Source organism: Delphinus delphis, chromosome 13 (assembly GCF_949987515.2).
Source record: "Delphinus delphis chromosome 13, mDelDel1.2, whole genome shotgun sequence".
Lineage (NCBI taxonomy): Eukaryota > Metazoa > Chordata > Mammalia > Artiodactyla > Delphinidae > Delphinus > Delphinus delphis.
This window is the reverse complement of record NC_082695.1, coordinates 85107243-85130367: the sequence shown is the minus strand read 5'-3', so window position 1 is coordinate 85130367 and position 23125 is coordinate 85107243. Positions and strand designations below refer to the sequence as shown.

General features: G+C 41.2%; 1 protein-coding gene across 2 annotated transcripts in view; it reads right to left on the bottom strand.

Annotated features, from left to right (window-relative positions):
• ZNF407 (zinc finger protein 407) overlaps positions 1 to 23125 on the bottom strand; it is a 420562-nt gene that overhangs the window by 209548 nt on the left and 187889 nt on the right. The window lies entirely within an intron of this gene.

Sequence of the window (23125 nt, the reverse complement as noted above, 5' to 3'; positions counted from 1 at the left end):
CAAAAATGCTAGATATTTGTGGTATTCACTTCAAAATTTTACTAAAAAAATTATTTAACTTCCAACAAAAGACACTTTCAAAGAAACAATTCTTTTCATCTCATACCTATTCTATAGCTCCAGATATAATTTCATGAATGTGAATACTTTTTCTAATTTTAATGTATTAGTTGATTCCCAAAAGATTTTCTTCTGTAATGATCAGACTCTTCAGGGACAAAAACATACTTACTCATTAATAAAATATTCCAAGAACAGAAGAAGCAAAATGTTTTCATTGTTAACTTATATGCACTAAATGGAAACCAGATGCTACACAACAACAACTTTTCAATATTCCACAGCTCGTGAACGGGGCTGTTCAAACAGCAGGTTTCATTCTTACCACTATTCTCTTTGGAAATTAGCACTCATTTCCTTCCCCAAGAAGACATGTTAAACATGCTAAGACTTCACATCACCTCCATGATCTCTTGCTCAGGACGACCTAGTTGGGATGCTGACCGACTAAGTAGGTTCCCAGTAGCATTTAGGGATGCACTGAAGACTTAAGGGTGGGGGGTCCAGGGGGCCCAGGCACCTCTACTGCTCTGCCTTGCTCACTGCCACAGAGCGTGAGTCCTAACACACAAAGTCCACCCACTCCTACGGCCACTCTGCCCCAGCCACTCCCACACCTCCACCTACTGTCCCATCACTCTCCACTCCCCCCACCCACCATCCAGCCAGCTCACGGCCCCTGCACGTGAACACATACACACTTTCTCACTTGGAGCAGACACTCTCAGGAACTTTCCCATGGGGTCTCATTGACCTTCACCATGCTCTGTAAGGTAGACACTTAGAGATGAACATTGTGAGTAGAAGAGCAAAGTAACTTGCCCAAAGCCAATCAAGAAGTGTCACTGTAGGAACCCAAACCAAGTCATGTGTGACAGCAAACCTATAATGCAGAATTTTCAAACTAGAGGATACTGTGTGCGAGTCTTTGAAGACCATCCACCATTCATGCACACATTACAGAGACTTCTCAAGGTGACATGGCCAGTAAACAGCACATGTGGAAACATATAGCAGGTCTCCTAAATTCAATCAGAGACCTTCCCACCATCATGCAATGGAAAGGGGCAGTACTCCAGGTAAATAAAGTCTGCCATTTTAGGAGTGGGAGAGAGAAAAAAGATGTCATTAGCTGTATAAACAATTCTTGCTGATACCTTTCTGATGACCATAGTTTTATAAGTTGGAGATATATAGTATAAAAATATAAAATATTGACCAAATTTATATTTCTTTACTTTGTTACACTTTCTGATTTTCTTTTTTTTTTTTTAATGTGGACCATTTTTAGTCTTTATTGAATTTGTTACAATATTGCTCAATATTGCTTCTGTTTTATGTTTTGTTTTTTTGGCCACAAGGCATGTGGGATCTTAGCTCCCCGACCAGGGATCGAACCCGCACCCCCTGCATTGGAAGGCAAAGTCTTAACCACTGGACCTACAAAAAACTGAAGAAGAGGCTACAATGTTCATTGAAAAACCACTGATTCAAGAACTGGATTTGAGTAACTGTTAATGAAATTCATCACATCATTCTTCCTCTCATGGAACTATCTTACACATGTCCACACACAAACCACGTGAACAAAGCCTTCATGTCGGCTCACTGTTTTCCACACGCTGCCAGAAAAAGGAACTTCTCCACAAAGTTCATATCAGCATAACCAACCAATAGCACTGAAAATATGGACTACCAGTCCTGGGGGTGAGGGGTATTCTAATCCACTTAAACCAGAGAAAAATGTCAGCACCACTGCCACCAAAACAACTTATATCCTATTTACAAATGATGGGCACAAATGACACGTCCCAATAAAATATGGCATCCTGTTTTCTCCCAGGTGTCCCTGGCCAAAACCTACTGAGTCATCAATAATCTACTCAAATAGTTCAGAATTCACTTAAACTTCCAGATATACCACAGTTTTCTTTGTTGCTGAAATGACTTAGAAATATAATAAAATTAAGAAGCATTTTTCTTCTTCATTTTTTCAATGTCAAACAAAAAGAGCCAATCAAGAAATAAAAGAAATTGAGAATACAAAGCATTCTTCATTTCACATTATTTTCTGTATCAATAATCCTTACTATATAATAAACCAAAAAATAAGCTAGTCCCTTGTTTTATAATGAAAATCATGTCTTTATAATGTTTTACAAAATTGGAAAGTTGTAAAAACTAGTTCTTACTATAACCTTACTACCGATTTTTAGTAAGAGAAACTCTTAGTAGATTACCTGCTGAATAACCAACACTGCTGCTGGTTGATTCCACACAGGTTCACAACATGAACTCAGAGCTAAGCATCACTATCTTTTCACAGCTCTTAAATTCCTTTCAATTATTTGAAATTTTAAGTTCTAAGGAACAGTTCAAGGTAGACTAAAATTAAGTAAAAATTCTCCATTCTCTAGGGGATCTCTTTTGCCCTTCTTGTTGCCTTCCGAGCCTGGCCCCCTGAAGGCAGTAGCGCGTCCTGTTCCCTTTATATGGGTCACAGATGGCCTGAGCCACATGCTTTACTCCAGAATCATCAATCAGGATCACTTGGCCTTTCCTCCTTCTGGTATTTCACTTTCAGAACTCTCTTTTCCATCATTAGTTGTGTGACTATGTGCCCTTAATCTCTTCTTAGTCTGATCTCCCTTCAATTTATTTAGGGCAGATCATCAAAGGTTAGTTTAACTTTGAATATCCTTTATTGGCTAACTTTCAAAACTGCATCATGGTACACTCTCTGGGGCTTCTTATATACCTTAGGAATAAGAACCTTAAAATAAGCATTTTCTTATCTTTTTTTCCTTACGGTTTCCCATTTTAATGATTCTAAATACAGGATTCTTTATAATTTTTGACACATACTTTAATAAATTGAAAGTTCTTGAAAAAAATGTCAGATTTTTGTTTTCAACGTTCCTTATAAAATACTACCATTGGTTAATACAGATGTATATTTGTTTATACACATGTATAACACGTACAACATGCATACATATATAACTAATTTAGTGATTCCTCATAAATATCTGTGTTAATAGTAAGAACATACGTTACATGAATGAGAAAGAGAAATCATTTGTGTCTTAAAGAACGTAGGGTCCAGGAAGAAACTCAATTTCCAAACAGAGGGGACGCGCTCTGACACAGGTGAGTACCTGATACTCAAGGAGCACTCAGGCACCTGGAGGGGCGCTTCATCCACCTGGGGAAACTCAGGGACAGCTTCCGAGAAGCGGGTATCTACAAGATGAGCAGAATTTAGTCATGTGAGACACAGGAAAGCATGGCACAGTCGGGGAGATGGAAGGAATTCAGTACAGCTGGAGCCAACTGGGAGCGGAGGAAGCAGTACAAGGTAACACTCAAGAGGTCAACTGGGGCCACAGGCCACAGAAGCTCTTTAAACCAGCACCTGTTTAGAGAGGACTGAAGAGCGTAATAGTTTTAAATTTAATTTCCCTGAAATTGACATTTCTATCTATCTATCTAATACCTTAGAAATCTTTTTCTGAATCTATATTAAATACTTAATATTCAAGCTAAACTGTACACTTAATAAAACAGGAAATTAGGATTTCTTTTCCAGGCATTACTGAGGCTATCATATATTTACCATTTGAGGTATTATATACAAACACAAATGGAAAAACATGGCTTATTCCTTCAAGGAGCTGCTGTTACCCTCTGAAGTGAGATCTGTACACCCATTCAGAAATTCAATAAATATTTATTAAACTGTTCTAGCATAGATCTAGGCAATGGAAAAAGAAAAAAAAAAAGAATCTAAGCAAGATATCAGGATTCTCTGAGCACAAATCTCATTCCCTCCAGTGTAGGAGTTTATGTAGATTGTAAGTCATATTATAAATAAAATCACATTTTGTAGTTACAGCTCATGAAGACTGTGGATAAAAGAATTCCTTCTCTGGGCTGCTATGGTCTACAAAACGCTATAAATCATTTTATATATATATATATTTTTTTAAAGTAAAGATAGACTAGTAATATATACTTTTGTTAGCATGTTTTCAGAGAATATATCTCTTTCTGCTGAAAATTAAGAGAATCAAATTTGTGCTAAGGTGAAAATTATAGTTTTCATTTTTAACCCCATGTAATTTTGATGTGATTAATTAAATTTAGATGATCTAAAATGATAAAAAGTTTAGAATTGATTTGTTTGTTTGTTTGTTTATATAGCTCTTTAGCTTACTTTAACTAAGGGTTAATTTCCAGTGAAGATAAAGCAGCAAAGACTCAAAATGTGGTAACTAAGAGAAAACAGTATAAAAACTATTTATAAAACACATAAGCCTGATATACTCATTCATCAACAGGTTATTTTTTAAACATTACTAGGTCCCATGCGGGGATCTCAGCTCCTTAGACAGATGGGGGATGCACGCTATACATCTGGCCTGTGGAGTACAGCTTCAGCTTCTTCTGGAGAGTTTCACATCTGCCCTTCAGATTTCAGCCCCAAAACTGCATAAACCAATTCCTTGTAATAAACTGAGAGGGAGGGATGGAGGAAGAGAGGGGGAGGGAGGGAGAGACAGATGGACAGAGAGACAGATAGACAAAGAGTGTGTGTTTCCGCACAGAGATAAATACATATCCTACTGGATCTCTTTCTCTAGGGGGGCTGATTGATACATTATGGTCCAATGGTGACTAATCTAACAATTTTGAATGGGCAATGGCAATTGGTGAAAAAACATTTTGGACAAAAAAGTAGACATTGTTTTCCTCAAGAATACAGATGTGTCCCAATGAAATTATCTCATAAATACATTAATAAAGAATTTCCAAGCTACAACTTAACTTGCATTACATTTATCAGCATGATATATAAAAGTATAAATATCTTAAATACACAATAAATTGCCCTGGTTATTTTTATCAAAAGTTTTAATATGCTTTGCCAAGCATTTAAACTACCTGCTTTTAAAAAAGAAAACCAAAATGTAAGTATTATCTATTATCCTTCCCAAGTCCATCTTTGCAGAGAATGTACTCAATACAGTGAAGTTAATGACACCAGAAACAGAAATGTGGAAATTATGAAGCACTTAAAAATAAGCAATAACTCCTAAATAATCAGATTGAAAAAAAAATTATCGATGACTGTGAAATAGTTGAAATCACAAATAAAAGCATCTCAGATGCACATTTTACAATCAGACAAAAATACCTGAAACAACCAATCTAGTTTTAACTAAACAAATAGCCCAACATGTCATGGGCTCACCGAGCAAGAAGTCTCGGCATCTACAGCGTATTATGAAAAAAAAACCCAAAAAACTAGTCATATGCTTAATATTAGTGCTCAGTGCCAATTATTCTGAATTAAAGTAACTAAAGCAGAGTAATGCAAAGCAACCTTCAATAAGATTAAAAAAAAACGACATGAATTAAAATAAAAAAATTTTTGAATAGCTTATTATATAGGCGAAAACAATTAGGCTATAAATCTTCCTGGAAAGAACTTTCAACACTGTAGTTTAAGTTAGGATGCAAATATTCAAAAAGGAAAAAAAGAAAAACCAGGCCACAGTGACACAAGCTGCACAGACACAGAGAAGCGCAGTCCCAACTGAGGAACCTGAACAGATCCCAACAGCACACGGGACTTTGCACAAGCCACTCAGGGCCACGAGATACACAGCAGGAACCACTGCTTATAGCAGCACTTTTAATAGGGCCTACCAGACTCCTATCTTAGCAAACAAAATATATTCTTGGGATGGCGGATGGAATGAAGCACACAAATGGAAGCATGTATTGTAAGGAGCACCTGGGTAGAGAGGAAACAGGAGCTGGAATATACCTGTTTGAATATTTAGAAAGAATAGGGATAGAAAGTCAACAAATATAATCACCAATAAGAGTAATCACCTGAAGAAAGAATACATGATGTTGAAGACTAGTAATGGTGATAAAACAGTCTGGACAAAAAAGTAGACATGAAAAGAAAACAGCAAAATTTAAAGCAATAACTCAGAAACTACCAAACTTAGCTATCCCTCCTTACCAAGGCTATCCTATGGGAAAAGAAAGCAAAAATATGGGATAGACTGTGTAAAGATGCCTGTAAAACATTAGGAATACAGTTGTATGCAGCTATAATGTTGAGCTAGATTTCTTAAAAGCTCTTTAAACAAGGAAAAATTGAATGGAATTTTTAAAAATTGCAGGTCAAACATGAATTCAAAGAATGACTGTAAAGACAGTAAAAATATGAGAAATATACGGAGACTATACAGAACAAAACCGTAGAAACAATGAAGTTTCTATGACCTAATCTGCACTGATGTCTTGACATCCTAAGTCAAAATTCAAAATGTAGTAATACCCTTTCCTCACAATGTCACTCTTTCCAGGTCTACTCAGGACATCATACAGTCATGGGAGGGTAAACATGTCTAGTTATTTATTTAGTGCTTAAAAGCATGTGTAAGGAGATGGCTTTATGATTGACAAAAAATACGTTTAAAAATATGAATCTAATGTAATGTAATAAAACTGTAAGGTGTACTCTGCCCTTCTAAAACTCCCTGCACATTGGCACAAACACACAGGTTTAAATAATACACATCTTAGTAAAGTGCAACTGAGCCTTGTATCTGGACACATTCCCAAGTGTAGAATTAAAAGCCTCATGACTGGACCAAAAGAACACGATTGCCCCCATTCATGGAACATTTGTACTCTTTCTGTAATTTCCTTGTATACTGAGCCACACTTCTTTAAAGAAAGTAATGAGTTTCCTTAAGAAATAATTTTTAAAGTTACACAAAGAAGAAAATTAAAACCCCAACAAAAAAACATCAGTATGCCCTTCAACAAAAATAGGCATATTCTAGAATTTCTGGTATTAAGAAACACCAAGAACTTTCAATCAACGTACATCATTCTGAACATCCTGACAAAGGAGAAATGTTTAAGTATTAAAAATGATTGATATCTAACTTTAATTGCTTTAATGTAACAATACTTGTAAGAAGCAAGATATCAGTATATTCCGTGTACTAATAACCATTATAGTTCCACCACACCCAATATTGGATTTAAAAGAAATCTAAGCCTCAATGAATGATCCGTCTCCAGGTAATTTGTATGTAACTCTCTCTATACTGTTCCATTCTTGAGGATGAAAACATATTAGTAGTACGTTTATATCATGACTACCAGCACACTATCTACTCTTGAAAGATAGTAAAGCACACAAAAAAAGAAGATACTACAGAGCTTATTTTCTTAAAAACAAAAAATCACTTGAAAAGTAAAATTCCTGCAAACGTCCACATACTGACTATACTCCATGTATTGACAATTTACATGAATATACACCGACACACGACAAGGTACTGAACTACAGGTTTTATTCTCTAATGACGTTTAAGGATATGTGGAAATAAGATACCTTTTATACTCTATTCAACTATTATCCTATTCAAGTATTATCCTCAAGAAAATGACCTCTTCCAGAAGGGATGTTCAAAATCCAGTTTTGAAGAACCTTCTGGAGAAGCAAACCAAGGAAGTTCTTAGGGAAACCTCATCTGGGGGTAAAGGGGGACTGGGCAGCGGCAGTAACTGAGAAGAATAAAAATCCTCCTGCTGTTTAGTCTGTGTGCATGTGCTGAGTATTCGGATATATATCACATGCAGTTGAATTTATAAAATGTGGTAACACAACAACAGGGCACTGCCAACTGCAGAAAAAAAGTGACTCCAGAGCCTTCAATGGTAAATAATGATGAGCTGTGAACGGTCTTAGGATTTCAAAGCCAAATGGTAACTCTTATTAGATTTCAGGTCACAGAACACCGCAACCAGAAAGGTTTCTCAAACTCCACTCTGCCTAAGAATCCTTGGAGAACTTGCTAAAAACAGATATTATCTAGATGTCTACTCGACAGCAGTTCAGGAAGGGAGGAAGAACGTGCATCGTCAAGGACTGTCTCTGGTTGATTCTGGTGCAGGTGGCCAAGAATACAGTTCGATTATCCCTGGTGTTACGGGTCATGAGAGCAGGGGAAGGAGAGGAAGGGAAAGGCCATAGTGGTGGAATGTCAGGAGACACGGTCCACTGAGTCACTGCTGTATTGTGAGAAAGAGGGCCGTGGCCTGGATCAGAATGGCTAAGGGCTCCTATTAAAGCACTGGAGGGTAAGGAAGACTGTCCTGTGAGGTACTGTGCTTCAGATGTAAACTACAGGATGCTAAGAGGGGCCAGCTGAGGGCAGAGAGGTCTGCTAATTTTAAGGTAAAAGACAGGAACAATGGGCTACTACCAGGAAGCATCAAACCAGAAGAAATCTGTGAGACGCCTCCCTATGGCACATAAGGTCAAGTATCCTTGAAGAGGTGTGGCGTGTGGGTTCGTGAATCAACTCACTCAGGAGTTAATGCCAGAACAAAAGGCAATCCTGCACAGGATGGGTCCTCTGGACTCCTACAGGCAGATCCTGGACCACAGAAGCAGCAGCCCCAGGTGAGATTCTAGTTCAATGCCTGAAGGCCTGAGTAAGGAGCCCTTAGCATTTAAGTCTTTAGTCAGAGGTAGGCTCTAAGAAAAAAAGTCTGGGTGACAGACAAAAGGAGTCCAGGCAAGGGAATGAATAATTCTCCAGGAAGGGGTCCTAGAGAAAGAGCTGTGCCCAGGAGAGGTGAAGTCAGGAGGGGGTCAACGCCAGGTAACCGCCATGGCCGTGTGGCTCTGAGCAGTTACCTCCTCTCTTCCAGGCCCAAGAACTGCAGCCCAGATGCAGCGGACGATAGCCAGATGCAACCCCAGGCCTAATACAGTAAGGTGGGCCTTGGTTCCCGCTCAAGAAATGATAGTTATTTTTATTATAACTCAGATCGTTTATTCACCAAATAGTGAGGGGTGGCTGGTAAAAACTCTGCTGACAGCTGGAAACTGAGGCACAAACTCTCCTGCCTGAGTAAGTCACACTGGACATCAGGAAGCTACAGGCAAAGCACAGGCCAGGTGTGGAGCAGGGCTGGGAAAGGGAAGCGGCGGATGCCAAGCAGGCAGGTGGTGTGCCTCAGGGACTCCCCAGATGGGCCCAGAGGGCCGCCTTCCAAGGAAGGCGTGGAGACACCAAAGACCTCAGCAAACAAAGACAGTCCAGCTGTGCCACCAACGGGGAGAGGAAGGCAGAAGAGGAGGTTTTAACCTGGCAAATAAAATGCTGCTCTCCTGAGCCCCAGGGAGAAAAGGGGAGGGTCTGAGAGGCAGGGGTGCTGTGACTGTACAGGTGCTGAAGGACGCGGAGACAGTCAGTCAGAGTTCAAAGTTTTATGCTCAAAGGCTAAGGGTTTCCTTCCTCTAGTTTGTAACCAATTTTTCCCTTCCTTTCCCTTCAGACTTCCTGAAGAACCCCTTACATAACAGCGGGACCCATTAAGCTTCCAGAAACACATACCTAATCAGGTGCTAACTTCCTGCCTCTATTTTTCTCACATGGATCCCTCAGCCAAGAACCCCCTTCTCTGCCATCACCTCCACAGAGCCTGCTATCGATTCAGCTGCACCTGGACTCCTAGGACACGGTGTGATCTGTACTTGCACCCAGCACATCACTAGTTTTGTGCTGATAGTACCTGTTCCTGGCGGCGGGATCTGTATCATCTTCGTTCTACAGTTTCAGTTCGCAGTGTGACTGGCACTGCACTTGGCACGAGAGTAACTGAACATGGGCCGCACACATTCCTCTTCCTACTGCAAGTCTACCTCTCCAAGGTCATCTCAGGACATACCTTCCCTCCCCTTCTCAAAACACAACCACCACCAGCCTCGCTCAAGACACAGGCACACTCACCCAACATCCTCCTCCGCCAGGAATGCACTTCCTCATCGTGAGCATTCAGCACGGATGCTCGCGGGCAGCAGTACTCCCCCCTCTGCCACCACGGGCACCATCACGTCAGGCGCGGCAGGACAGGGAGTCAGAGGTACTTCCCAACTGACAGGTGCACCCACAGACGCCAGGAACCGGTGACGCTCCCGTCCATCCTGCCACGGGGGCCGATGCTGGACCTCGAGCCAGAGTGGCTCAAGCAGTGTTCAGTGAACTGCTTTCCCCTCCAATAGTGAGACACACGGTGAAATGAAAGAAGATCATAGCCCAGAGGGCTGGGCTGGGGGGGGAGTTTGTCCCACTGCAACTATATGGTCAGACGCGTGCAGCGGATGCACACCTGTGAGGGTGGGTTCCGGACAAGCAGGGGTTGTTCTGGTTCCTGCCTCCAGATCAGGAAGAGGGCTGTGGGCTGGGGGCTGGCGGGACGGGGGCGCCTAGCTGCCTCCTACAGACCCCTGAACACAGCAAGAGACTGGGGACGGCTCTCAGGGGAAGCCCTCGAGGCTCACGGTCAATAGGAGGCACGACTCCCCCGGCTCTGCACTCAGAAGAGGAAAGCATCTAGGAAGTCACCACCTCCACCTCAGCAGGATGACAGGAATTTACGAACCACAGCAATTAAAACAGAAAAGGCAGAAAAATCGTGTTCATTCCTAAGACCAGTCAAAGCCAAAACCGCCTGGTCAACTGTCAACACTAGACGGTGTCTCCTGGGAAGAAGGCAGCTTGTTATCAGCCCTGTGAGCCAACCAGCTAGTTTTACTACTCCTAACGTCTGAGAAAAGCTGAAGAGTGTTTCACCCATATCTCTTAGCCGTCTATCACCTGTAACTGCAGTCTGGCCTGTGAGAGAGAAAGAGGCAGCACGTCTAGCTGATGCACAGGACCATCCTCTATCTCAATGCCGTGGTCCAGAAGTATTTGCTATTTTGTTTGTACTATGTAATATGAAGCGAATCCTCCTGATGAGACAAAGTAAAGACCTTCTGGAGGTGGCACTGTCAATCCAGTCTGGGATTACTTTGATAGAAATGCTGATACAGAGAACACGCTGACAGTAGAGCTTTGATGGAGGTTCTCAAGGGCCTCTATCCTTAAATTGTTCCAACCAGTGCTCAGAGGAGTGGACAGGTACAAACAAAACAAAACAAAAAAGGAGTTAGAGATTTCTTCACACCCAAATCACTCCATTCTCCAGGCATAAAGTAGCTAAGAAATAAAATAACTGGGTCATGCCTGCAACAAAGCCCAAAGGAATAGAAACAGAACAGAACTAGAAAATACTTTCTAAATCAGCTGGAACAATGATACCCATATTGTCAGGGGACACAGGGACCTAAATCTGCAAGCTGCCGTACAGAGCTTCACCTACACCGTATGGGTTAATCGAGCATTCTACTGCACTGCTGCTGAACAAGGAGAGAAGAGTACATTCGCTAAAGGTTGTTAAACTTGGGCCAGATTTTTCAGGAAAAGCCAGGACATAACTCCTCCACCACTATCTCACTCATTACCCTGTTGGTTTATTGGAAATTCTCTTCCCTTTTACTTCCTTACCTATTTATTGGCTACTTCCCCAGTGTCAGAATGTAGGCTAGCTCTCTGAAGAACAGGCAGCTGGTCTCTCTCATTTCTAACTGTATCCTCGGCACCTGCGTGGTTCCTGAGGTCGTCAGCGCTGTTCCCTCTTCTGGTTAAAAAGCACACCACGTTTGGGTTCACTGTTCCATAATCTGTTCAGAGGTGTTCTATGTGACTCCTAGAAATGTCTTAATGTAATGGCTAGAATGAAATTTACTCGCCTTCCTCATACTTCTGGTGGCTTTAAAATGCCCACCTGATCTGAGGGAACAGCAAGTGTGCTGAAAGCTGGTGCTCCACACCCATGGACCACTGCCAGGGTAGCATGACCTCAGCGGAGGGTAGAAATTTCCCCAGTTACACTTCAGAAAAGGAGGTTTCCTGAGGCAGGCTTTGGAAGAGTATGTTGTATTACATAAAAATTAAATATGGTTTACGTAAGCTGTGAAATGGCAGCCCGAGGCGCCTTCTATTCCCTAGGCTTGTAAGTTTTTCTTACTTTCTCTCCACTCAACCCCAGTGCTGGCTCTTCTAATGCTAGTTAACAAAAATGGCAAATTTTCAGATATTACTGTAAAAATACATGACAGTTTTGTGGAAAAAAATATATGGTCCATATATGAAATAAATATGTGTATATATATTTATACATATAATTTATATAGATAATAAATGCATATTTATACATATACACATATAAATATAACTATACCATATGTATTTATATATTATGTAAAAATATAATGTGTATAAATATATATTAAAAAGGTCTTAAGTTTAAAAAAGGACAATCCACTCAACTGCAGTAACATGTTATTATTAATGAGGGTTCTGGAAGGAAAAGCTCTAAGCGAAAGCTACATCAACTGCAAGGTACAACATTCTTCATAGTTTCCCCAGAGGTTCTTTTCTTCCTACTATAACTTCAATGATTTCATCATATTTGAAATCAGCTTGAATACAAATTATATTTTATACCCACAGGCAGTATCCTCCTGGTTTAGATACTCTCTCAAGTTACTTTTCCCCCTCACCTATAGCTAGAGACAATGCCAAAATCAACACAAGCTTGATCTTTTAAAAATTAAATTTCTTACCCACCTTGGAAAAGTAAAGCACACGAATACTATAATCACAAAGATGTGGGTTCGAATATCTCTTCTTTACCACATAACAGGGCTCCTGGAAAGGTACTTCACCTCTCTGAGCCTCACTCGCTATCTTCATCTAAGCAGCAGGTGAAATCATACCCTTTTCTGAGGGTTCTCTAAGGAAACCTAAGGAAAGTACCTGGCATATAGATACTTGGAGCTCAAGCATCATCACCCCATGTGAAGACGCTCACCTGAGACTTACCAAGCCAAAAACGGTAAGGTATTTCCAGAACACCTTCCCTATACCTGTGTATCACAAATCTCTGGGTAAAATGTATGTCCTGAATAGCTGGGGGCTGCTGAGAGGTAGCCAGAGAACAGCGGGGAGTAGGGCAGAAGCCAAGGCAAAGGAAAGTCCCCGTGCATGACGTCAGGGAGCGGGGCACCAGGTGAGAGATCACTAGTGATCCAGTCCGAGTTCCCGCAGAACCCTGAGCGTGAGGATTAGGTTTTGGTGAGGTAAGCAGCGGTGAGTGGTGAAGAAATAGACGGAGGACACTGTCCTCTCAAAAACAGCATGTCAGAGAAAAGAGAGGAGACAAGGAATTGAATGAAAGGGAGAACCACGGAAGATGAGGATTTATAAATGGGAAGAGACTTGAACAAGGTTGATATAGTGAAAGGAAGGAGCCAGCAGAGCAGTACTGACAGAAGAGAGACCAAAAGATGGGGCAACAACTGAAGCAAAATGTGACCAGGAGGCGGGAGGAGACTGCCTGCAGCCCCCCCCCCCCCCCCCAGGGAGGGACAGGGACAGGCACGGAGCACAGAAAGGGACAGCAGGTGTGTGAGTAGGGTTCTCACCTGGATTACCTTGTCACCGTGCCGCCAACCAGTCTTTCCGGTAAAAGCACCACCCTGAAGCTTCCAGAGCAGGCAGCCATTAAAAGAGGAAATCTGATCACACTGGCCCACTTCATATCCTTTAACGTACTCTGCAGCAAAGGCTACCTGGCGCCAACTCCAGCGTCCATTCTACGTTTTCCTTCTTGGTAACAGCAGCTCACAGAGCTCCCGGCATAAAAAGCTACCTTCCCAACATTGCTTAGAGCCAGTGAATGGGTGAAAGTAAAATCGGGCCCATGAGATGGACCAGGTGGGACCTCTGAAAGCCTCTTTAAAGACAGCGGGCTCAGCAGAAAGGCCCCATCCTGCCTAACTCCTTTCCTGCCCCTTCGGGCTGCAACTAAGACGTCCTGGCTAAAGCCCCAGCAAGTGCCCTGGGCCACAGGTGTCTCTGGGGACGGAGCCTGTGCTGGAATGGTGGGCAGAGGAGAGCCAGGCTGTGGCCGTGAACGAGTCAGCCCTGCTGGCCAAAGCCACCTACCTGTGAATGGCTTTCATGTAAGGAACTAAACCCCTTTAAGGCTACATTGCTGATCGGCTTTTCTTTTACTTTTCTTTCCTTCTTCCTTACTTTCTTTCTTTCATTTTGGGGAAGAATGGTTTCTCATACTGGAAGCTGAACTTCATATCAACTTCTTACAACGTGAAACACTGTGCAGAAGGGAACTCAAACGCCTTGCTTTCAGAGCTGCGTTATCCAGCACCAACTCCAGCATATCCCCACCGGACCGAGGAGCCTGTCCTGAGACGCTTGCACTCAGGAAGACAGGGCCCAATCCCCTCGTTGCTGGGCCGCTGGTTCAGGGGAACCCCGCACTGCCCAGCAGCAGGCTCTCCCAACTCTGAGACGACTCGGCCATCCTCCTTGCCACGTGCTGATTACACCCCACTTGCATATTTCCAACGTGAAATGCTTCACCCGGTCCGATAATCACGATTTAGTTTTCTGTCTCCCCCACCAGTACCCCAAGGACATGCACGGGGAATCGGTGCTGAAGGAATGACTGAGTCCGTCCACCACCTGCTGGAGGAGGGGCTGCGTGGTGGGGCGCATGGGCTGTGGAGGAACAAAAAGAGAGCAGGCCTGCACACCCGAGGGCAGTGGGCAAGCTGAATAAGAGAGAAAGGAAGCCAGGAAATGGAGCCAGCTGACGCCTGGCTGCAGGGAGACACCGTCAACTTAGAAGAAATGGCTAGAATCCAAGAGGCCCACCTGTGAGGCCTCAGACCTCCAGCGCCTTCAGTGTTCCTTCCTATGTGCAAGGGACCCCAAGGAGAAAATGGAGAAAATCGTACCTAAAGCAATCCAAGGCAGGCAAACAGCTAACTCAATTGTGTGTATAGAAAAAGTTCTTACCTAAGGCTGGAAGAATTTAATAGGCCTTAATATTTTAAAAATTTTAGCGATAGCTTAAATGCTCAAGATAAAGCTTCTAAAAAACTTTAATGGAACTATTGATCTGCATTTCCATTTAACAAGTTCTAACAAAGTCAAAAGGAGAAGATCTGTCTTAATTGTTCTTTTCCTTTCAAGATATGATTCAGCTACCCCACAGGGGAAATTTCCTGAAGTCATCAAAATGTCACTTAATGTAATAAACATCAATTCTAAGACTTCAAATCAATATTCTCCTTGCCAACTATTTTTAAAAAACTGAAAATAAAAATCCAAATAAACTTTTCAGTTCTAGGTGTAAGGAACTAATAAATAGTGACAGAAAAAGAACAACAAACAGGTGTAGGAGTACAAAGAAGATGACGTAATTGAAATAGGCTCTCTCCCACCTCACATCCACTAGGATGGGGCTACTGTCAAAAAACCATAAGTACCAGTTCAGCGAGGATGTGAAGAAATCGGAATCCTTGTGCACTGTTGATGCGAAAGTAAAATGCCACAGCAGTATGAAGTTTCTTCAAAAAATTAAACATAGCATTACCATATGATCCAGAAATTCCACTCCTGGGTATATCCCAAAAGAATTCAAAGTAGGGTCTCAAATAGATATCTGTACACCCATAATGTACCAGCATTATTCGCAAGAGCCAAAAGGTAGAAGCAAATCAAGTTGCTATTGATGGATGAATGAATAAAAAAGTGTGGTCTCCACATACAATGGAATATTATTCGACCTTAAAAAGGAAGGAAATTCTGATGCAGGCTACGGCATGGATGAACCCTGAGGACACCATGCGAAGGGAAATAAGCCAGTCGCAGAAAGATGAAGGCTGTAGGACTCCCCTACATGCGGGAGGGACCTACAGTAGTCAAACTCACTGAGACAGAAAGCTGAATGCTGGCTGCCAGGGGCTGAGAGCCGGATCCTTTTCCTATAAAGGAATGACTGGAATAGGAGAGAACCTGAACAGAGTCTCTGGACAAAGAACACGGGAGTTCTTTGGATGATTCTCAAGATGCTTCTCTAAGTTTGAAGTTATTTCAAAACAAAACGTCTAACAAAATGTTACTCAGAGTCGGGGGAGTGTGGAAATGGCCTCGTCCACCCTGTTCCTCAGCACAGGATGGGCAGTGTCCTCAGGACGCAGTGACGCAGGACAGCCGCTCACCTCCGTTGCCACCTGCGGAGCTGGGCACTGAGTGCTGACAAAGGCAGATCAGACATTTAAGCAGACACAGAGACGCTATATTTTGTTTGGGTGGAAATATGAGAATTCTTGATAAACACCTCTACCCAACCCCCACCCCATTCTCACCCCATAAACACCACAGAAGTAGATTTGAGACTGGCCTTCCTCAGACCAGAGAAGAATAAAGATAGTTCTTTAACGTTTAAAACTTGCATAAGGTTTCTAAAGAAAACAGAGCTTAATCAAACACCACCACACATTCAGCACTTCGGCCAACTGCCAGAGAGAGCAACCTTGAAGAGTATCACCTGTAACCTTGACAAATTATGGCTGAGATAAATGCAATGCAATGCATAGAGACAGTGAGCAGGGCGCGGTCTACGGGGCATGACTGGCTCTCTCTGCTTTGGGTCCTCCAAACTTGCGACGGTGCCACGTAGCCAGGACACCAGACGCCTGGACCTTCATCAGCACACAGCCCTGCGGAAAGGCCCTCACAGACCGCAAGTCCAAAAGGAGCCAAGTGCAGAAAGATGTTGTAAGTTCTGCAAAAGTAAAGCAACCTAATACTAAAAACCCAAAGAACAAATTCCTTCTGGTATTGAATGATAAGAAAAAGTTGTCTCTACCAGTGAGTGAGATGCAGCCTTAGATGAGAAAATAAAAATTCCGTATCCAAATACATTTGTATGTGTGTTCGCATGTGCTTTTGCTGACAGGAATCTTCTTTGTGCTAAATTTAGTGCCAGTTACCCATCGTGTTCCATACTGGGTTCTTGCAAAAATGACTTCTCCTAAACACTTTCTAATTTTTAAAAATATTTCATTTTAAGTTCTTATGTGTTAGTTCTAGAAAATACACTAACATAAAAGAGACGGAAAAAGATACTGTGAGCTGATGCTACCAAGGTATGATGACATATTGATCAATATATAAAAACCTTCTCATTAACAAACAGAAGGGCAAAAGAGGACACGAGCGAGACCACACAGACGCAGCCCACTCTTCCCACTACACAATGGTGACAACCACGTTCCATTCACATTCAAACTAAAATAGGTTTTATTTTTAAACAATCTAAATAAATTTCAAAAACATATTAAAAACACTGAATAGCTTGTTAATCCTTGAAAAATAAATGACACATTTCTCAATTGAGACTTTCCAAAACAACACCAGTACCTATACTTTGTTTCAGCGAAACAGCTCCTCCATAGTCAGAACACGGCTGCTGAACTGAGGATGGGTTATGTTCCAGCACGGTATCTGAAAACTACTGGGTTTGGGAGAGAAAATACACTCCTAGCCTCTGCCTTCACCCAAGCCACCTGCCCCCGCACGCCTTGACTTAACACACTTTGAGACCACTGCTCTCCCAGAAGATGGCGACCTTGATATCAACCACCATCATCCAGCTTCCATCTTGAGTTGTTTTCTTTACCACAACTTCCTCTACAGGAGTGATGCCCCATTCTAAGAACTCCCATCGTGGACTTCTGTTCAGAAGGCTAAATGGCATTCTAGGTCCTCATCTGTGGCTTAACAAAGCAGCGGAAAGATCAAGAGCTCTGTAACCAGAGTCACTTGGGTTCCAAGTCAAGGTGTGCCAACTAGAGCTATGTGATTTTGCTGGCTCTCAACTTCCCTTGTAAGAGAGAAGAAGTGGTTACGGGTGAGATAAAATAGTGTACCTCTCAACGTCCGTTAGTTGATCAAGTAGTGTCCTTAACCACTTATTATTCCAGGAAACCTGCTAGTTGCCTAGCACTGCCCATTCCTCAGTTTAACTTAGTACTGAAATATAATTGTATTGATAGTCGACTCTTCTGCTGCTGAACCACATCACTGTGGCTGACGGCCTGCTCTGACAGGTCGTCTGACCCCATAGCTGATGATGACTAACAAGTCTGGGCCCCCTGGGATGGAGACCCCCAAGTCTCCACTAGCACAGTGCTGCCAACAAATACTGGCCAGACATCAGGGGACGCCTCAACATACTGCCCACCTATCCTGCTCCAAGCCCTCTGGACGCCACTACCTGCCCTTCCCCTGCCAGGTGCAAACAAACTGCCCATTTATTCTGGGTGGCTGCAAGTAAATTGCTAAGTGTTACAGACAAATTCTGAAATACATAATTTCCTATAACATCTTCCCACTGTTTCCCTTATTCTAGAAAATCAATCCATTCACTCCTGAAAACAAACAAAAACAAACAAAAAAAACCCCTCCCCATCGTTAAGTCCATCATTTTCCTTATCCTTTCACTTACACTGAGAATGCCTACTTTCTTCTTTGCTAAACCCTCCACCACCCTCCTTCAGTACCCAGTGCAAATGCCAATACTTTCATTCACACAAACTTTGTTCAACAATTATGTACTGAAGACTGCCACGTGCTAGGTTGTTCTAGACATCAGAGACAGAGCAACGAACAAAACACAGCAATGAATAAACCCCACAAAACACTTATAATCTAGCTGAATAGCCCCATTATCCAAACCGGGGTCCTCTTCTCACTGTTCCTGCAGAATGAAAGCAAACTAAAAAACAACAAAACGTAACGGTAAGGATAGTTCAGAAGGTAAGCATATTGGACTGTAAACTCTTCAGTGTCAAGTACCATGAATTTTATCCTTTATTATAACCCACGAAATTCAGCAGGGAGCAGGAACTCAAAAGCTCTCTTGTTTTGGAATATTCATAGAGAACTGATAGCTTTAGAACCACACACTACTGAGACAACTCTCAAAATTAAAATTCATGAGTAGAAAAATGATACTCCTTAAGGAAGTGTTTTAATATCTGATATTGTAATGAATAATTTAAAAGCAATGATTTTTTTTAAATGTCCTACTATGAGAAGCCACCACTGCATAATATTTGAGCTGGTCCTAGTAAACATTCTCACATTATCCCATTTTATGAACACGTCCAGGAGGTCAGAGCCTCTTAAGCAACATTAGGTGAACTTCGCCAAGCAGAGGCACTGGGTATACTGTCCACGACACTGTGTGACTGTTCCTCAACCAGCGTCAGAGTACAAGAGCATCTGATAAGAACTCAAACAAAAGCAACAACAGAAGACAAGCATGCCATCTGCCAACATTCCTGTCTGTTCACCTGTCCCTAACATAGATGGCTAAAGGAGAGAGCCAGAAAATGAATACGGACGTCCTTAAAAGCAACCACATCTCCTATGGCTTGAGTATTATGGGAAACACAACAGAGCACGTATCTCTTAGCCACACTGTTAAACTTCCATATCCTTCCATTAGGAAGATCCAACCACTCCCACAGAATATACTTTGAAAATGAGAAGATTCTTAGAAGAAACAATAATGCTTTCCTTTACATAGAATTTTGTTCATGAAAATTATGTAAAGAAGGGCAAAACATAGCTTGGAATAATTGAGTTTCATCCCTGATAAAACAAGAACACCAAACGCATAGCATGAGCCCTTTTTACCCCAATACAAATATCTGCAGCTCTTTCTTGCAGGCCTATTGGCATTTTATACTCACTACTATTTCAATAATGAAGTTTACAGAGGCTCAAAATTCTGTGCACCTGACCAAGATGCTCTAACACTTCAGTTGAGGCTTCAGAATTTGTTGACATGTGGCACCACCTCTCAGGGAGGTGAAAGGCATGTCACAACCAAGCTGCGTTTCCAGCTGTGACATGTCTCGGTACAGAAGGGCAGGATGGAGATGGAGAGGGAGAGAAATTATTTCCTTTATCATTTATCAAGAGTCATGCCAAATTCCTGTAGTCTTTACTCACATTTAGTATTTTTTTTTCCTGTTCAGTGGCCTTCATACAATGAAAAGTATGTTTTAAAGTTATATTATTGAAATGTATTGAATAATGACTGTCAAGGTTGGAAACTAGCCACAAGAGTGAATGTTATCTGTTCCTCAGTCCTCCAGAGAGGGCCATAAATGCACGTGATATTCCTTGGTGCTGTATTTTGCATTCGGATTTCTGATTTAGACAAAATGTGTTTAAAAAAATGGGTAAGACGGCAGCTGCTGAATTAAAATACATCTGTGTGTAAAAGAAGTTTTGCTTATTTTAGTCAAAGCAAGGAAAGCGTTACAGTGAAAAAATTTCTTTTGATAACCTAAAAATAAATCTGCAAATAGCCATTCAATATGCAGAAGCAAAAATTCAAACTCAAACTGATAAACACATACTGAGGGCATATTATATATAAATAAAGTACAACATAAGAAATAAATACTACAATGTACAAGAGATGAAGATTAAAATGATAATGAAATGTAGTACATAAACTTCACTTCATTATCTACACGTTGGGAATTGAAGAACAACTCATGTTAATAAATTGAGTGTGGGAGAATCTGACCCAAAGAAAACAAGGCACAGGTTCAAGCCACAGAAAGCACGGCGCCACACCACAAGGGAGGGACATGTTCCCACGTTGTCACCACCGCCCAACCACCTGTGACTTCTGTGACCAACTCAGGAAGGAAACGTGGGCACAGTACGACCGACCATACACTGGGAGCGCAGGATGCAGACCCCACATATGCACTGAGGTCAAGCACCGTCTCACATTCCCAAGCTGGGTTAGTGTGACAAATTTACACACTGATAAATTATCATCTTATATAAGATTTCCCTGATACATTTAAAAACAAAAAAGAAATCTGAGAATGAAATTTTGAGCCAATACATAAACTGCCCAATTAAGCCACACAATATGATTGATACCATCCACTAGACTATAGATAGCCCACAATCCTATGTCTCTAAAATTCAGAGTAGCTGTAGAATCTACCATTGGCTTTTAAATTGTCTGTAAAAATACACTTCATGGTCACACTTAATATAATTCCTGCCCAACACTGCAGCTTCTTGGGAGTATTTACTACTTTTAAAATTATCTACACATGCCCCAAAGCACTGTCACACGGGATTTTGAACACACAGGTTTTAATCAATGTTTACGTATGTATATACGTATGCATCTATTTTTAAAATACATATTTAATTTTAAAACGAATGTCTTGGGCTTCCCTGGTGGCGCAGTGGTTAAGAATCTGCCTGCCAGTGCAGGGGACACAGGTTCGAGCCCTGGTCTGAGAAGAGCCCGCATGCCACGGAGCAGCTAAGCCCGTGTGCCACAACCACTGAGCCTGCGCTCCAGAGCCCGCGAGCCACAGCTACTGAAGCCGCCATGCCTAGAGCCTGTGCTCCACAACAAGAAGCCACCGCAATAAGAAGCCCGTGCACCGCAACGAAGAGTAGCCCCCACTCGCCGCAACTAGAGAAAGCCTGCACGCAGCAACGAAGACCCAATGCAGCCAAAAATAAATAAATTAAAAAACAAACAAAAAAACAGATGTCTTAAATAGTGGCATAATTTTAATACTAATTTATAAGTAAATTCCATAAGGTACAAAAATGCACAATTTCGTTTGTATTTTGTACTTCATAAACAAAAATAACATAGCAAAAGTCACTCCTTCATACTCACCAATTATTATATGTAATGCACATTAAAGATAGCTGATGTGATTTTTGGGAACAAATGCCAACCAAAGAACCAAGCAAGAGGAAGTGTGGGACCTATTTATAAAAGGAATTGAGAACATTAATTTCCACAAAGTAAGGGGAACTACAGTAATACGGAAACACTCTATGTTTTCTAACAAGTCACCATTCAGACACAGTATTAAAAAAACACTAAGACTACAAAAAAGGTGCCAAGGTTTAGTCCCGGCAGCTCTTCCTCAAAAAGAATCAGAAATTCAAATTGTTGAAAGGGGAGGGTAACACATGGGATGTGTCTCCCTGTGATATGTTTCTCCTTAGAGGACAGCGTGATCCATCTACATGAACTGAGATTCTGACTACTAATTGTACTAGTGACATATCAGCTAGCATGGTAACTGCAGTCTGAGTGCAGGTATTTGCTAGAATGTCTGAGTACACTCAGCCTTCAGAGCGATGAAAAATCAACCCTAAAAATAATTAACATATCAAAGCAATAGATTTTATTCAGAGATAGATTTTGGCACACAAACACATAAGAGAATCAATGAGGTCCTTAGTAAATTTAACAGAGAAAAGGTAAAGGAACATAACAGAATAAAGGTGTATAGAAAGCAATTCCTTACTTATTATCTAGTACATAAATTGTATACACAATTTTAGAATAGGCTTGTGTCTTTGACACAAATATTGACCAAAAGTCAAAATCATTAATATATTTGCATGTTAAAATGCAGAATACTTTCAGCAATTAGATTATGTACTTATTAGAATAATATTCTACTTATTGAGTTTTATGGATATAAATTTAACTGACAAATGCCATATCTGATCACATCACTATTGAGTTAAAAATACAAATGAAGTGTTTTTCATCTTGTATACCACCAAATTCAGGAATTAAATAAATCAAAGCCACCAAGCAAAAAGCCAACAAAATGTGGCATGATAACAGATGGAGGATTGATAACAACACCAAGATTAAGAATTATAACCATTTAGAAAGGATTTCAGACTCATTTGTTTGTAGAAATAAAATTGAGGGGGAAAAACAGAATGTTACCTATGCTGTTGCTATTTTATGGAAAAGACAACAATTAGTTACTACATTTTTATATCTAAAAATACTGTCATACACTTGGCACCTTAGGAAAAAATAACTTCTATATTGAGCTCGGCAAACATTATAAAAGCACAATTACATTTATTTTATTACTGTGCATTATCTAGAGAAAATATTTAGATGTTTCTCTTTGTGTATATTGTACTGATACTTGCATTTAGTAGAATTAGGAAAATATCATCACTTTTTGCAAAAAGATAGACTCTGAATTAACAGAAAAGTAATTTTTTAAATGTGTTATTTATCTGTGTGTAGGTACACCTAAGTTGGTAAGAAAAGACAGAAATAAACATAAGCATGAGGAAATAAGAAGAAAGTTTTCAACAGAAAAGAATTAGATGAGGATGAAAGTGTGGGATGTGGAGAAAGTTCC